This window comes from Podarcis cretensis (assembly GCF_951804945.1).
Source record: "Podarcis cretensis genome assembly, chromosome: Z".
NCBI classification, from domain to species: domain Eukaryota; kingdom Metazoa; phylum Chordata; class Lepidosauria; order Squamata; family Lacertidae; genus Podarcis; species Podarcis cretensis.
Genome location: NC_137184.1, coordinates 29,281,720 through 29,297,767, shown reverse-complemented (window position 1 = coordinate 29,297,767; position 16,048 = coordinate 29,281,720). Strand labels below are relative to the sequence as shown.

Below are 16,048 nucleotides of genomic sequence, written 5' to 3'. Positions count from 1 at the left end.
TGATCTTAAATTGATTACTAATGGTAAAGGGTTTTTAACCTGCCAATACCTGTCAGATGAACATCACTAGTTGCCCAATAAAGCTAATTAGAGTTAAACTCTAAAGCTAATTGGAGTTAAACAGCTGATTATTGTTAAACAGTATTGTTGCATGCCACACCAATCTCTGAGTGACGCAAGATTCCAAGGGTTCCAGGCATTCTTACCCAGGGTCTATGTTTCCTTTTGTGATGTCTTTATGGTATATGGCTTGTCTTTATGGTATATGGTTTGTTTACACATATGTACAACCTGAGCCTGCGATGGAGGGGCCCACTGGATCAACATACCAAGGGGGTCTTATTTCTTCTATAGGCGCAGCCTAGGGTAAGATCCAATCAGAGATCCAGCATCATGCTCTGCCTCTTTCTCTCTAGTTCACATTACAGCAACCAATCTCTCTGATTTTATCTGTTAAGGGAGGGAGGAGCTCCATCTATTTGCCATCTTAGGCCCTTGGTCCTTTGTTCTTCTTAATGGCACATCACCCTCACAATGATGTTAGTCAGGCTTAATTAGCTTTTAACACTTGGCTTAATTAAAATATTAATCGTGTCTATAACACAACTTAAAACACATGGGTCTGGTTTAATGCACACTGGCTTAATACTCCAAGCATTGATTAAATTCTAACTTCTACTAGATGCAAAAATTTAGGGGTGTCTAGCACCCACAAACTCATAACAGTATACAGTGAGCAGCTGATACCTACATATCAGTGCTAAATAATTGCATCACAACCAAAACTAATTTGATTAGTTAGTTAGCTAAATAAGCATGCTTTTTGGAAGAAAGTTCTTGTTTCAGCATGACTTACCCCCCCCAAAAAAGTGTGCTTAAGACTACAGATGTTAAAGTGCTTGACTCTAGCTGCAACCAGGTCATTGAGATTTGAAACCAAGAGCTGAAGTAGTATGGGTTAAGATGTAATGTGGGTTAGTGCATATATTTCAATAAACATGTGCTAGATGGAGATTCGTTATATCTAACCATTTTGTAAATAATTCAAGGATGTCCTGTCTCCGTAACATTCACAAGCCTCAGGTAATTCTGCTAAGTAAAAATTGTCTGCTCAATGGGTGGGTTTAATTCTTACCAATACTGTAAAGAAGTCAATTCTCATTGTATAACAGGGCATCCCTCATCATAAACCAAACTGGAAGAATACTTCTAGGAACTTCCACTGAAGCTATGTCAAAAATTGAGTAATATTTCTACTACTTTAAAGGGGTGGAAACATCACAATGCTGGAAATGGCTTAGTAAATTAATTGCAAATTACTTATTAATGAAACACAAATACTCAGCTGTCACTTGAAGCCAAATACTGGGTTCACTTAATGATTATTTTTTGAGAAAACACATTAGTGCTTGTTTGATCCTAAAAGTGTTAACAGCGGGGGGGGGGGGAGTGAAGCATTTGGTCTTTGAATGGAAACCTAACACAGGGAGAAAAATGTGAAGTGAGGAAAGCCACATAAAATACCAAATGTCTGACAGGATTGTGAATAGATTTAGAAAACAGGAAGAAAAAGAAAAATCCTAGCCAGAGTAATTACAAAAATAAATACATAAGGCTTTGCATTTGCAAAGCACAGTGTAGAAATTCCATCCTGCTCCATTTCAGTTCCGTTTTCCGGATCTTGAGAAGGAGCAATCCAGCTCCCTATTTAATAAATAATGTTCTGGTTCTGAGTTTAGTTCCACTGAACATTATCCATTCTTTTTTCAGTCTAAGGAAAAGCTCCAGGTACATCTGCTCATACGTTGTCACTTCTCGTTGCTTCTGGTTGCCCTGTCACATCTGGTTTTAAGGCTGCACAATGACACAAGATGGTGACATGAGACATGGAATTCACACAGGCAGTATCCCATTTACCAAATCCCTTTCTTACTGTACAGAAGGACAGTAGGTCATTTGTAGAGGACTTGCTTTCCATGCAGAAGGTCACAGGTTCAATCCCCAGCATCTCTAGGTAGGCTGGGAAAGAACCCTAACTAAAATCCCGGAGAGTGGTTACCAGTCTGTTAGATAATACTGAGCTAAATGGATCAGTGATCCAACTCAGGTCTTTTTCACCCTTATATTGGCATAGCTGCTGTTTGATCTGATGCTTTTAACATTGAATTTGTAGCTGATTGCCTGCAGTTTTATTTGCATGTTGCTGTGATTAGAAAGTGAGTCCAGGGTTTTCCTTTCTGCACTAATGGTGGGTTGTCACCAAATTGAGAAAAGTTCCATGGATGTAGTCACACCAACCAGTAAATGTTGGACTTATGAGCATGCACACAGGGACAGCCCTTTCACAGCTTTGGGGAGGGAGCAGTATTTAATGCCTTGCATTCTAGAATATTGTGTGAGTATAGGGGATTAGAAAGGAATCATAGAACTATAGAATTTGAATAGACCATGAGGGTCATCTAGTCCTACCGCCTGTAATGCAGGAATCTTTTGCCCAACGTGGGGCTCGAACCCACTACTCTGAGATTAAGAGCCTCATGCTCTATCAGCTGAGCTATCCCAGCAGACTATGTGTCTTCCTGAGCTATAGCGAACTTGGTTATTGTGGTGAAATTTTATCTGCAGTTAATGATTACTATAAAGAGCAGTACAGTACTTTGACTCAGTGCCAGCATCGCTACTTGCCATATCTTGTCCCTGAACTGAGTTTGCAAGCTGACAGTTCACACTCATCAGAGGGAAGAAGTTGAAAAACAGACGCCTCCCCAACCATGGCCCCTCAACACACACGCCTCCAATAAAACCAAGATGGCGCTTGTATACATGCCACACAACTGAAAATATAGAGGAACCGTTCCAAATCATTCATAAAAGATGGATTTTTTTTCAGGTGTAAGAAACAGCAGGTTTGAATACATAATTCTGGAATATTAGCTGGATGAAGCCGATGTCAAGCGGCAACATGCCAAAAAATCTTTTAAAACCCAGGAACTATTCCACTATAAATGGTAAGCGTGGAAGGCAGACCCATGACCCTATGAAATATGACAACCCTCTACATAAGCTATATTTAGACAACAGGTAAAATTATTAGTCCAGGCCTTCGGAATCTGATGTCGTTGGTTTGGTATTGCTGTTTTTATAATAGATGTATGATTTCATTTCATTTTGCTTTATATTGCTGTTTATATGTTGTGTTTGTAAGCCACTGTTGTGTTTATGTGCCCAGATATGGGGAGGGAGGAGTATAAAACATTGAACTAAATGAATAAATAAATAAATAAATAAAAAATAATCAATTAGCCTCCCTCAACCATTCTTTTTGTATGTTCTATGAGTTCAATACACAGCTCTGTTTGTTAGGAAAATGCTCTTAATCTCAGTTTCAAATTTATGGGTATGTCTTGACTAGACTAGCAGGTGGAATATTTTCTTCCCTAGATAGGTGAGATGCTTCCAAAAATCCTTTCCATCTAAATTTCTTCTGAGTTTTGAATTTCCTAATTACCTGGTCTTATTTTGGAAGTGGAACTGATTGGATTGTAGCCAACTAAGTTTTACTCAGAATAGACCCATTGAAGCTAATGGTCCTAAGTGAGTCATGTTCATTAATTTTAGTGGATACTAGCATTGAATACAGCCCATTATTGTTTATTATCTTCACCATCTTATCTACAGCAAAGTAAGGAGGCACCATGTTCTGTTCTGCTCTTCATTCGTCGCATGCAGCGCCATTTCCATTCTGCCACCCAAAAACTATGTTATTTATCTCACTGTCCGCTGTGGCAAAATTATAACTTACACAGTTAATTATGTAATTTTAATAAAATATGTTGATATTACATTATTCCACTGCATTCATTTCAATAGTAACAACAACAGTGAATACCTATTATATTCACTGGATTTATTTCTGTTCCAAACAAGGGATAACTAAGTGAACACCTGTAATTACCATCCCCATTTTTGTTGGGTGGGGCTTTCCAAACTAGGTGAGCTCTGCTTCATGTGCCTCCATTCTGAATTTTCACTTTTACTAATCGACACAAGGATTACCGGTACCTCCTTTGTCAGAGGCAGTATGTTTCTGAATGCCCCCCAGCCGTGCCACAGTTAATCGAGTCCTGGCCACGACACTGCCCACCAGAAAAGGTGAGCGGACTTGCTGGAAACTGCAGGGGTTGGAAGGGGTCTGTTGCACTCAGGTCCTTCTGGCTGGCTTCTTCTAGGCCACTGTAAGAACATGATGCTGGACTGCATGGTCCACAGGCATGATCCAGCAGCTTGATTTATGTGTTCTTACATTAAGGGTTTTCTTTAAAACAAAGCAGAACAGAATAGAAAGCAAAAGAGCTTTCTGAAGATCAGTCACGCTTTTAAGATGATTTCCACTCTGGTGAGTAACTAAGCAAGTAATGCTTTGCCTTTTAAAAGGAAGGGTTGCTTAGTCACAAATGACAATTGATAAATCATCTGAACACCAGTATCTTAGTTGCAACAAAACCATAATTCTACAGAATAACATGAGCTGACTTTGCTGGGAACAGTGAAGATGTTTCATGGCACATTTCTCCCCCTCTTTTAATGCTTCCGCTTTTCATCTTTAGCTGTAAATACACTTAGCGAGCAAAAATGAAATATAAGCACACGCTGGAGGTATATATATATAAAAAGTAAGGATGATGATCACTCTTGGCTGTTAAAAGAGATTGCAATGAAGTGTTTCTGGGGAAAGAAGCAATAAGTAAAGCCAAATCAGAGAACAAAATCAAACTTCGTTGTTTAATCAGCATTTAAAAGGACAACTTTTGCATGTCAAAATCCTTCTTGTTAAAATTCTTCATTTTCCCCATGCTTTTCCCCATACAATTTCATCTTATGCCTTATAAAAGGTCTGATCTATGTAAGAAGCATATGAATAACACAGTAAGTTGTATTTTATTAAGTCAGCCCACTGACCCACAAACTCAGAAATGTCTACAATGACTGGCAGAGGCTCTCCACGGTCTCAGGTAGGGATTCTTCCCTAGCCCTACCTGGAGATGCCAGGGATTGAACCTGGGACCATTCGCATGCAAAAAGGTCCTTCACCACTGTCAATTTCTCATTCTTCCACTCTTCAGTTCAGCTGACCACATTTCCATGTTGGATTACGCTTTTTAAAAAACAAGTCCTGACCAAAATTCAACATCAGTTTCGTGCACATTTTTGTGTGCCCAACACTGTACAGGTCTGTGTACACAGTTTTTGTGAGCAGTCTCCCCAAATTTCAGCACGTGTTTTGGGTGAGTTGGAATCATGCATCACAAAATCCAGAGAAGTTGTGAATTTCAAAGGGTAGCTGTGCTTCAGCTTATGTATGCAGTTTGAGGATGTGTGAATTAGTGGGGTTTGCATTAAAATGAGAACTGAAATGAGAACTGAAATGGATTTCTCTTCCCTCCTCCATCTTCACTCAGAAGACTCTTTCAAGGGTGGAATATTGAAAGAAGGACAGACATTTAAACATAAATTAATGTTGAACATTCTTATTTTTGCATGGTTGCTCCCACACCCCATGTGCTGTTTGACTTCTTGGTTTGGTTAGAAAGGCAACAAGGTCCTCGGAGAAGGTATGTGTTTCTGTTTGGCAACACAAGATAAAAGTCATTTGCTCTTTGTAACGGGGAGAGAGAGAGAGAGAGAGAGAGAGAGAGAGAGAGAGAAAGAAAGAAAGAAAGAAAGAAAGAAAGAAAGAAAGAAAGATTCTTAACATGGCAGAAATCACCAATTGTATATTGGGGGATGGGGAGAAAGCTGAGCTTAAATATTGAAAGAAATCCACAAAGATAAAAAGATTTCATTTTGGTACTTCTTCACTGTTTTTGCAGTTTGGCAGCTGTCAACATCTCAAAATATCATCCCCCCACCCCTCCCAAACCGCTGAAAGAAAGAAAGTCTTTGATTTTCCCCTTGAGACTCTGAAGCCAAAAATGGACTCTTTGTAGTCTCTACTTCATTTCAGATGTGGAGTCTCCTCGCCCCCCCCCCCAGCGGACATCAACCGCCCCCCTCTTAGTGGTACAGAAACAACTAATTCATAAGTAGAATCTCAGTTAATTAAATAAGTTTGATAGTTTAACTCCACTTTTAAAATAAAAATAAATACGTACATGGAGTAAGTCTCAAAAATATTTTCCTCTTTATTGCAAATCTCCAGAGGTCCCCCATCTTGCATTTCTTGCATCATTAATAATGCAAATTAGGTTTTGTTTGGCTCCTCCATAAGTTTATAATTAGAAGTAAATATTTAATATGCGGATCAGAAAATCAAATTGTGTGTGACTATATGTATGACAATGATTGTATTATCTTGTTGCTAGGACCCAATGTAATACATACATACATACATACATACATACATATATACATACACACCGTGAGCCTTGCTCATGTGACCAACATGGTTTGTAGCATGTTATTAAATATACTATCAGAAACTGAACACGCCTGCTGTGGCTATTTTGATTGAGCCAAAGCAGACATGATGTGGAAGCTCTGTTGCTATTAGACCTCTACTTTTTGCTTTAAATTTAAAGCAGTGGTGGGAATTTGGGAAGGGATCAGTTTTGATCAGAGCAGTTTTGACCCTTTACATCTCCTTTCCTACAGTTCTTTGCCTTAGATTTGGACTGGGCAGTCCCACCTTCTCTACAGAATTCAGAAAGACTTCAAGCCAGGCCCATGAGGAGGGGGAAAGCAGCTGAATACACTTGCCTTGTGCCTTTGATGGCTAAGCAGCAGGGGAGGGGGCGCAGGGTGCCAGGGACCTGTTGCTTTTTTGTTTGAGCTTATAACTTTATTCTAACAAGACTCCAACCCTGGATCTCAGACAAGCTCTGGATGTGCCTGCTTCAAGCTATATTGCAGGATCATTGGACCTCAGAATGATTCAGGTCTATGATTTATATATGAAGACTGGCACGCATTTTCAAATCAGGAAACATGAGTTTCAATGACATCGATAGAAATGTCTGAGTATCTCTCTTGACTCGTTCTTTATGGTTTCCATATCATTGCTGGTACAATTCTGGCAAATACAGAAAGCAACCTAATGAAGCTTCTGAATTTCTTTTTAGTGGTGCATTCTGCACAGTCACTTGAACAATTTGCTTTGCCCAACTCAGTCTTTCAGTTGGGATAAAGTTGTACAACTTAGACTATATCCTTGCTTGTGTTAATAATAAATATAAAAGCAGTATAATCAATCAGTGCCATGCTTCCTCTTCAGCCGAGATCTGCAAACCAAACACAGTGAAGGAATGGCAACATTTGTGCTTTGTATGGGGAAACTCAATCTATATTTATTACAGCAGATAACATAAAAAATAATAAGGGACCTATTATCTTGCAGGAAAAATCTGATAGTGAAAAATACACAAGGCAGAGAGTTTTCCAGTGATAAAAAAATTAAATTAATTCATTTATCAACCTGACATTGATGGAGCTGATTTGACCTGAGAGTTAAAACACATGAAAGTTGAATGAGCAGTTTTAAAGAAAGTTGGGGAAGGACTGTAGACATCATATACATAAATGCCAGTAGCTGTCAAAGAGAAATCCCAACGCACGAGATCCATGATTGGATAGGATCAATTATGTGATGAATTCAGAGAGACTGAAGGAGCAGCCAAGGGACACAATGTTACTCAACAGTTTCTTTAAAGCAGTCTTCCCCAATCTGTCACCCTCTAGAAGATTTATACCAGCTTTTTCAGCAGGGGGTAGGTCGACTCTCCCACAGGCCTTGTGGGTAAAGGTAAAGGGACCCCTGACCACTAGGTCCAGTTGTGGCCAACTCTGGGATTGTGGTGCTCATCTTGCTTTACTGGCTGAGAGAGCCGGCGTACAGCTTCCGGGTCATGTGGCCAGCATGACTAAGGCGCTTCTGGCGAACCAGAGCAGTGCACGGAAATGCCATTTACCTTCCCGCTGGAGAGGTACCTATTTATCTACTTGCACTTTGACGTGCTTTCGAACTGCTAGGTTGGCAGGAGCAGGGACCAAGCAACGGGAGCTCACTCCGTCGTGGGGATTCGAACCGCTGACCTTCTGATCGGCAAATCCTAGGCTCTGTGTTTTAACCCAGGGTGCCACCCACATCCCGCGACCTTGTGGGAGGCCAGACTATATTTTTTGGGGGGGGGAATTAAAAAATGAACGAACTCCTATGCCCCACAAATAACCCAGAGATGCATTTTAAATAAAAGGACACATTCTACTCATGCGATCGGCAAGCCCTAGGCACTGAGGTTTTACCCACAGCGCCACCCGCGTCCCGCAAATTTGTTGTTAAAGGTAAAGGTAAAGGTACCCCTGCCCGTACGGGCCAGTCTTGACAGACTCTGGGGTTGTGCGCCCATCTCACTTAAGAGGCCAGGGGCCAGCGCTGTCCGGAGACACTTCCGGGTCACGTGGCCAGCATGACATCGCTGCTCTGGCCAGAGCCAGAGCCAGAGCCAGAGCCGCACACGGAAACGCCGTTTACCTTCCCGCTGGTAAGCGGTCCCTATTTATCTACTTGCACCCGGAGGTGCTTTCGAACTGCTAGGTTGGCAGGCGCTGGGACCGAGCAGCGGGAGCGCACCCCGCCGCAGGGATTCGAACCGCCGACCTTTCGATTGGCAAGCCCTAGGCTTTAACCCACAGCGCCACCTGCGTTGTTAGTGGGGTATAAATAAAATATTATTATTATTATTATTATTATTATTATTATTATTATTATTATTTAGTCTTGCATTTTACTCACACTATTCTTATTGTGGATACACCTTTAGAACAGGACAAAGAAACTGGTTATCTCGGTCCCTCCTATTCCCTATCTTGTCTCTTATCATGGCTCTGCAATTTTATTAATATGGTTTGTTTATCATGTTTTTGCCTCACATCTCAATCATATGATCCCTAAGGTGGCTTACAACTCACCACCTAGGAACATTACCATAACTGTAACATAAGCTATCAACACTGAAAATAAGAACTCCTAAAAAAGCAATGCAAAGACATAACATAGGAAGTACAAGTATAAAAGCAAGCCAGCTTAATTCAATTAATCAAATGTCATTGAATGTTTGAGCAAAATGTACAGGGTGACACTTATAGTCACCCCAAAGTGGAAATACAACACCAAAAACGACAACGAAAAGATGAAAGGCAGATATTCACATATAATTTGCATGTTGCATATACATGGCTGTAGCCAAGTCCATTCTGTGTATAACCAACTTAGGTTCATTAATTTTCAGTGAGTCTACTCTGAGTCTAGGACATAGTTTGATACATCTCATACATTAAGAAATAATTAGATAGAAATGGGATACATGTCACCACTGTGAGGAAGACTGTGACAAGGTGACCTATGTGCCTTAGTAATAATTATTATTATTATTATTATTATTATTATTATTATTATTATTTATACCCCACCCATCTGGCTGAGTTTCCCCAGCCACTCTGGGCGGCTCCCAATCAAGTGTTAAAAACAATACAGCAGTCTGTTGTCCAGTTGGTAACTTCAAGGCTCTTCGCTATCCTTTCTTTTCTTTTTTATAAATAATATTTATTAACATTTTAAAGACTGCAAAAAAGAGAAAGAATTAAACAAAACAAAACAATACGATACAAAAACAAAAACACCACACAACACCAGCCCCCAAACATTAAATTAACAAAACCAAACAAACACAATTTAAAACACATCTAATAAGTTCAGTATCTTAACTTTCATTCACTTGTTTCAACGACCTCCTCGCACCTCCCTTTTTGTATTCCACTTTAATTAACTGTTTCAGCAATTCCTTTCCATCTTCCTCTGTTTTCTCTCCTGTAATTTATCTTAACATATTCTAACCTTATTTTTCCCTTTAATATATAATTGTCTTAACATATTTTAACTTTATTTTCCCTTTAATACTCTTATAATCTATTTGTACTTAATTCCTTGTAACATTTCTACTAAAGCCATATAGCTCCTTTCCAACATTTTTCTAACACTCATTAATTTTACAATATTTTTATAAATAGTCTTTAAACTTTTTCCAATCTTCTTCCCCCGACTCCTCTCCCTGGTCCCGGATTCTGCCAGTCAAATCCGCCAATTCCCTATAGTCCATCAACCTGGTGATCTTCTGTCCAATGCTCTTAACTCTTTTTCAAGTCCCTTCTGTGAGTCTTCTTCATATTTATACTTGAACTTTACTTTGTCTTCCACTGATCTTATTTTCATTTTCCTTCTTTTGAGGCTAAAGAGTAGATCTCAGGGAAACTCCCACCTAAAGATGATTTTATTCCTTCTCAACAGGGCAACCAAATCTCCGTAGTTAAATCTAAGATCCGAAAGGTATTTCAGAACATCTTTCAAAATTTCCACTTTTGACTGATGTTCTTCTAAGTTCCTCTGGTAGTTCCAACAGTCTCTTGTTTTGTTCTTCTTTTTTTCCCCTCCTCTTCCAAGTCCGAGAGCCCTCACAGTTTTAATCTCTTCTTGACCCAAGTCCTGGTCCCAAAAGTCATCAAATTCCTGTGTAAGGAAATCTATCAAACTTTCTTTCTCCAGTTCAGGTAGGGCTCTGATCCCCGAAATCTGATTTTCTTTAAATTCAATCATAGCAGGCATCAACTTATGGTCATCAAATTGCATCTGTAAGGCTGGGACTCTCTCTCTCTCCAATTGTGTTACTTTAGGTTCAACGGCAATAACTTTCTCCCTAGCCTTCTCCACAGTTTGCCATGTCAAAGTAGATTCCTGTGTCAGTTTCTGAATAGTTTCTATATTGGTGTCCACTTTTTGTCCCAAATTGTCAATTTTGGTAATTACCACATCCACCTTTTTGTGAAGCTGTTCCAGTGAGTCACTTATCTTACATAATACAACCACTAAGGCCTCTTCTGTCAACATTCTTAACCGATTCAAGGTCCCCAGAATCTCACAGGTTTTTATCTTGCAGCTGGAAATTCCCCCAGCTCAACTCTTGTAACAGTTTCAAAAGCTTCCTCTAGAGGGAAACAGTTTCTATTTGTACTAGTCCTTTTAAACTCAATTCAAACAATAAAATTAGTTTCAATTTTCTGTTACTTTTACTCCTTTTTAAACGCAGACAGAGACCATGGAAACAATGTATTCCTCTTATTTAACTAACTGTCAGTGAATGTTCTAATCACAGTCAGTCCTGTTGGCAGCCCGTTTCCAGGATCGGAGCGGTGGTATATTAACTCTATTCGCTCTCTCCTGCAGGTATACTCAGTCCAAAACTTTCCCCCCTCTTCTCCTGCCACCAAGGAGGGTTTAGTATTTTTTACTGATGGAAATTTAGTCCTTTACAATAGGCTTTCCGAGACTTCAGCTTGCATCCTCATTGTTTCAATCTATTTACAAAAGTGGAAGGTGGACTTCCTGTTTTGGACCTCCCCGTTTCGGCACCAAATTAAGACGTTTAAAAATCAAATTCTCTGTTCTACTCACGGGTAGTTACTTTAAGATCAAATTGTCCACAGGAAAAAGTCAGCGCTCTCCAGCAACAGCTATGCGGCTTCGCTCCATGGAAGAAGCAGTCAATTCGAAGCACCGCACCGCTCACCCCATGTCGCTCTGGATCCCCGAAACTGGGTTTCCCTGCGAGTACGGGAGGCGCAAAAGGTGCCAGCCGAATCCCACGTTCACAGGCTTCACCCGCCTGTGATTTCTAGTGGGTCTCCGTTTTTGCCGTGGCGGCCAGACCCGGATTCCTACGAAGCAAATTCCTCCCGATCAGAGGAATTCCGCCATTACCGGAGGCGCTAACCCAGAAGTCTATCCTTTCTTATAGTTCTTTAACTTTATACTTTGAGTAGACACCCTCTGCAATTGATTTGAGGTTTTCCTGTAGAAAAGATCTTTTCTCTGTAAGCTTCATGGTGGAACACTCAGAGCAGAGCTTCCATCTTAGCGAATGGAGCCAGAGTCCCTTCAACACTATTGCACTCTACTTTGCCTGGTGATAAAGGCTACAGATGATTTCATTCACATTTTTGCAAGTGCTTTGGTTGCTCCCTTCCACGGCATTGTACATTGTGCATGACCATTGCACTGCCAGCACAGTGGTGTCATAACAAATGGAGATGGATTCATGTGGCAGGTGCTCTAGGGACCAGTCTAGAGCATTTGGCCTAGGGCTCCTAAGACCATGAACAGCTGAAAGAAATAGTACAAACACTTAATCTTCACTAGTAGGGGTGGATGAATCTGTTGCTCTCCACTACTCATTTTTCTAATCTTAATTTCAGTTCTCCACATTTCTACAATAATTTGGGGTCTCATCTCTATCTCTATCTCTATCTCTATCTCTATCTCTATCTCTATCTCTATCTCTATCTCTATCTCTATCTATCTCTATCTATCTATCTATCTATCTATCTATCTCTATCATCTCTATCTCTATCTTTATCTTTATCTCTATCATCTCTACATACTCATGAAAATTTATCAGCCTTTTAGTGCACATTTCTCCTAGTAAACCCAATTTTGTATGCATGTTTGACTAATATACCCCCCTTTCTTTTACTAATATGCACTATTTTTTGCAAGCAATCTTACTTAATACAGTGCATTTTAATGTTATTTTCACCAATGCTTGCAATTTTATGCACACTTTACTCTAGCATATGCCTTTTTCTTCACATGGTTTGATTGCAGAACTGCATCATAAGAGTTTGAGAAGGTGTAGATTTTGAAGGTTAGTTGTGTTGGTTTTGCCTGTTTGAGTAGTGCAATTCAGGCAGTTTCCCATTAAAACATAAATGAAATTGAATTTCTCCTCCATCCCTGTTGGCAGTTCTCACTTTTATGGCCAATGCTGCCTTAACGTTACAATTCCAATGTTCATGAGAAGCTATATATATAAACCCCTGGGTGACTTAGGATCCAAGAACCACAAGAAGCACCTTCCTTGCTACCAGCTAACTTGGGCATTAAAGTCTGTGGGAAGTGCCCTGTTTTTATGGAAGCCAGGAGGAGGATGCCATGGAAAAGGGCATTCTCAGTGGCAGTGGTCCAGCTTTGGAATTCACTCCTAGGGGATACCTGTTGGTGGCCTTAAAACCAGTTTAAAACATTCCTGTTTGTCGAGGTGTTTGGTTCTTAAATGTTCTGTGTCACAGTGCATAGTCCCTTAGTGAATTATGCTGTGTTTTATTTATTAATGAGTGATTTTTATTTCTGTGTTACAGTGGTACCTCGGGTTAAGAACTTAATTCGTTCTGGAGGTCTGTTCTTAACCTGAAACTGTTCTTAACCTGAAGCACCACTTTAGCTAATGGGGCCTCCTGCTGCCGCCATGCCGCTGGAACACAATTTCTGTTCTCATCCAGAAGCAAAGTTCTTAACCCGAGGTACTGTTTCTGGGTTAGCGGAATGTGTAACCTGAAGTGTCTGTAACCTGAAGCGTCTGTAACCTGAGGTACCACTGTATAGATGAAGGGTGGTAAAGAAATAACAACAACAACAACAACAACAACAACAACAACAACAACAACAACAACAACACATTGGCTGCCAGACACTTTCCAGGGTTTTAGACAACGGGCTTTTTGAGACCTACCTGGAGATGGTAGGGATTGGACCTTGGACCTTTGACATGCAAAGCTTATCTCTCCCACTGAGTTATGACCCATCCCCTCTGCTTTGCCTGTATGCATATTTAATAGACAAATAGAAACAAGCAGGCACTGCACCGATTGAGATATAGCTGGGGTATATGAAGCATGAAGGAGTTTCTCCCCACGTGATCCCTTCTACTTTTCATGAGTTTTCAGTGCTCCAGCTTCCCTGCAGAGTGGAGAATGGGACCAGTTTTCTCTTGCTTGGCATCTATACAGGATTATTTTCCCTTCCAATAGCCTTTTCCGTGGAGAGAAGACATTACTATTTATAGAGCACAGTATGTGTACACAGCATGGGTCCCACTGGCAGATCAGGCAAGAATATCTCTAGTTTAGAGGAAGCTGAGTTTCACTTCACTAGCTGTGGCTTAAGCAGAAGTCTGCCTGCACCTTGTGTGCAGAGCCCCAGTGCAGCAAGATAAAATCACACCTGCCTGACTAAAAAGTTACCTCCCCAAAGAAAAGAAAAACATAGGGAGCTGTTTAGTCACAACATTGGTCCATTTAGCTCAGTGTTCTCTACACTAACTGGCAGCAGTTCTTCAGGATTTTAGGCAGGGTTTTTCCTCAATCCTACCTGGAGATGGCCCAGATTGAACCTGCGATGTTCTTCATGCAAAACAGAGGCTGTACAGCTGAGTTGTGCTATCTGTGGTGGGTAGATTGAAGGGATGTGGGATAAATGTAATTTTCACATTTCTTAACACAATATGCAGGTGAAACACATCTATCCTTCAAAATTCACACTCCTCTGAATTTTGCAATGCAGTACTCAAACCAAAAAATCATTATATATAAAAAATCACATAGATTATGGGGAAATGTAGCAATAATGAATGTGTTGGTGAAAATAACATACCAATCTTCCATTATATTTGGGCAAATTGACAATAGTTTTTTTTGTTTTTTTGTAAGAACTTCTCCCATTGTCAAGTTCACATTTTCCAAACATTTACAGAGTTTTATCTTATTTTTAATTTTAATTTTATGAGACCTACCTTCTCCTACCTCCTTCACATTCCAGTTTCAGTATTAGTACAAGTGAATTTAATGCATTAAAAAAAAAAAAATCAGTGTAATTCATTTTGGAGGAATCTCCAGCAGGTGAGAGATTGTCACGGGCTCCCAAGCCATTCCTTTTGCACTTTAGAAGAACAGGTATAAAAACTACACAGCTGGATTGTATATTCTACATTGCCATTATTAAAACTCTGGCTACTGGGAAATTCTTCCTAGATTTTTGATTTCTCAATTCCATGGCTTGAAGTTCTGAGTTTTGAATGGATACACTAACCATTCTTAGTTGTTTCATTCCTCCTCCTCTTCCTCCTCCCCCTTCCTCTTTAAAAAATCTGTGCATGCTCAGTTTGCCACAGCTTACAGTTCTCTCAGTTCTGATTGAAGTGTCTGGAGACAGACAAGTCAGGTTTTGTGTCCCCAGCAATGACCAGTGGAGAAATGACTGCTGCGAGGAGCAGAGAGAAGAAATGCCATGGCGCATCTGCCACAGCACAATCGGATGCCTTCATCTGCCCCAGCTGCAACAAAACATGTCCCATCCAGCAGGCACAGTTTGACTTCACCTCCAAAGGTGCACTCTTCAATTGTCTCTTGAGGCAGACGGATGTCAAAAACAAAACTGACTTGAAAGCTTGTGTCATCGTTAAATGTCTAGTTGCTCCCCTAAAATATATTAGCTCAACATACACCAAAATGGATGCCAGAGAAGGAGGGGCTTGATATAATTGTGGATCTAAAACAGTCACCCATGCTGGATTGAACATCATTAATGGAAATGATGCAATTATCACACTCAGTAGTTTTGTCGTGTGCATGTGTGTGCACGAGAGAGAAAGAGAGAAAACAGTTACATGCAATGTGTGCGCACAGTTTGTTTGTAGGTTGATGCCTATGAAACCATCAGCTGGTATATATTACCAAGCATTTTAACTGTGCTCAATCACTAGACAGGACATTATCTTGTCTATTTGCAAGGACAGCAAATCTATCCATTGCACTAGTTTGCAAATTCCTACTGTTTATTTTCAACGCCTCTTTCATCTGCATTTAAGGTGCTCTGGGCTCCGCAGTTTCAAGTACCGATAGGAATCGCATGAGAAGTACCCTAGTTTGTTAAGCCGTCTTGAGTCCTCCCCCTCTTTTTTTAAGCATCTTTAGTTCTCCAATGCAAGCGGTTCCTCAAATCTATTCAATGTGTTCTGAGCACTGCGCTCCCCCCTCCACAAAGCATTCAGGGATCCTGCATCCGAACAGTTAATTTGCACTATGCTCTGTTTCAAGAAAAAGGAAAACTGTCACCCTGTCATTTTAGAGTCTGACACTAAGCTTGTCAAAAGAGACAGCTGTTAAAATG

The 16,048-nt window shown here is 40.3% G+C and overlaps 1 protein-coding gene across 1 annotated transcript in view; it reads right to left on the bottom strand.

The window, feature by feature from the left end:
• Positions 1-16,048, bottom strand: part of LOC307207667 (uncharacterized protein) — a gene marked incomplete at its 5' end in the record, with an annotated part of 413,689 nt that overhangs the window by 174,378 nt on the left and 223,263 nt on the right. The window lies entirely within an intron of this gene.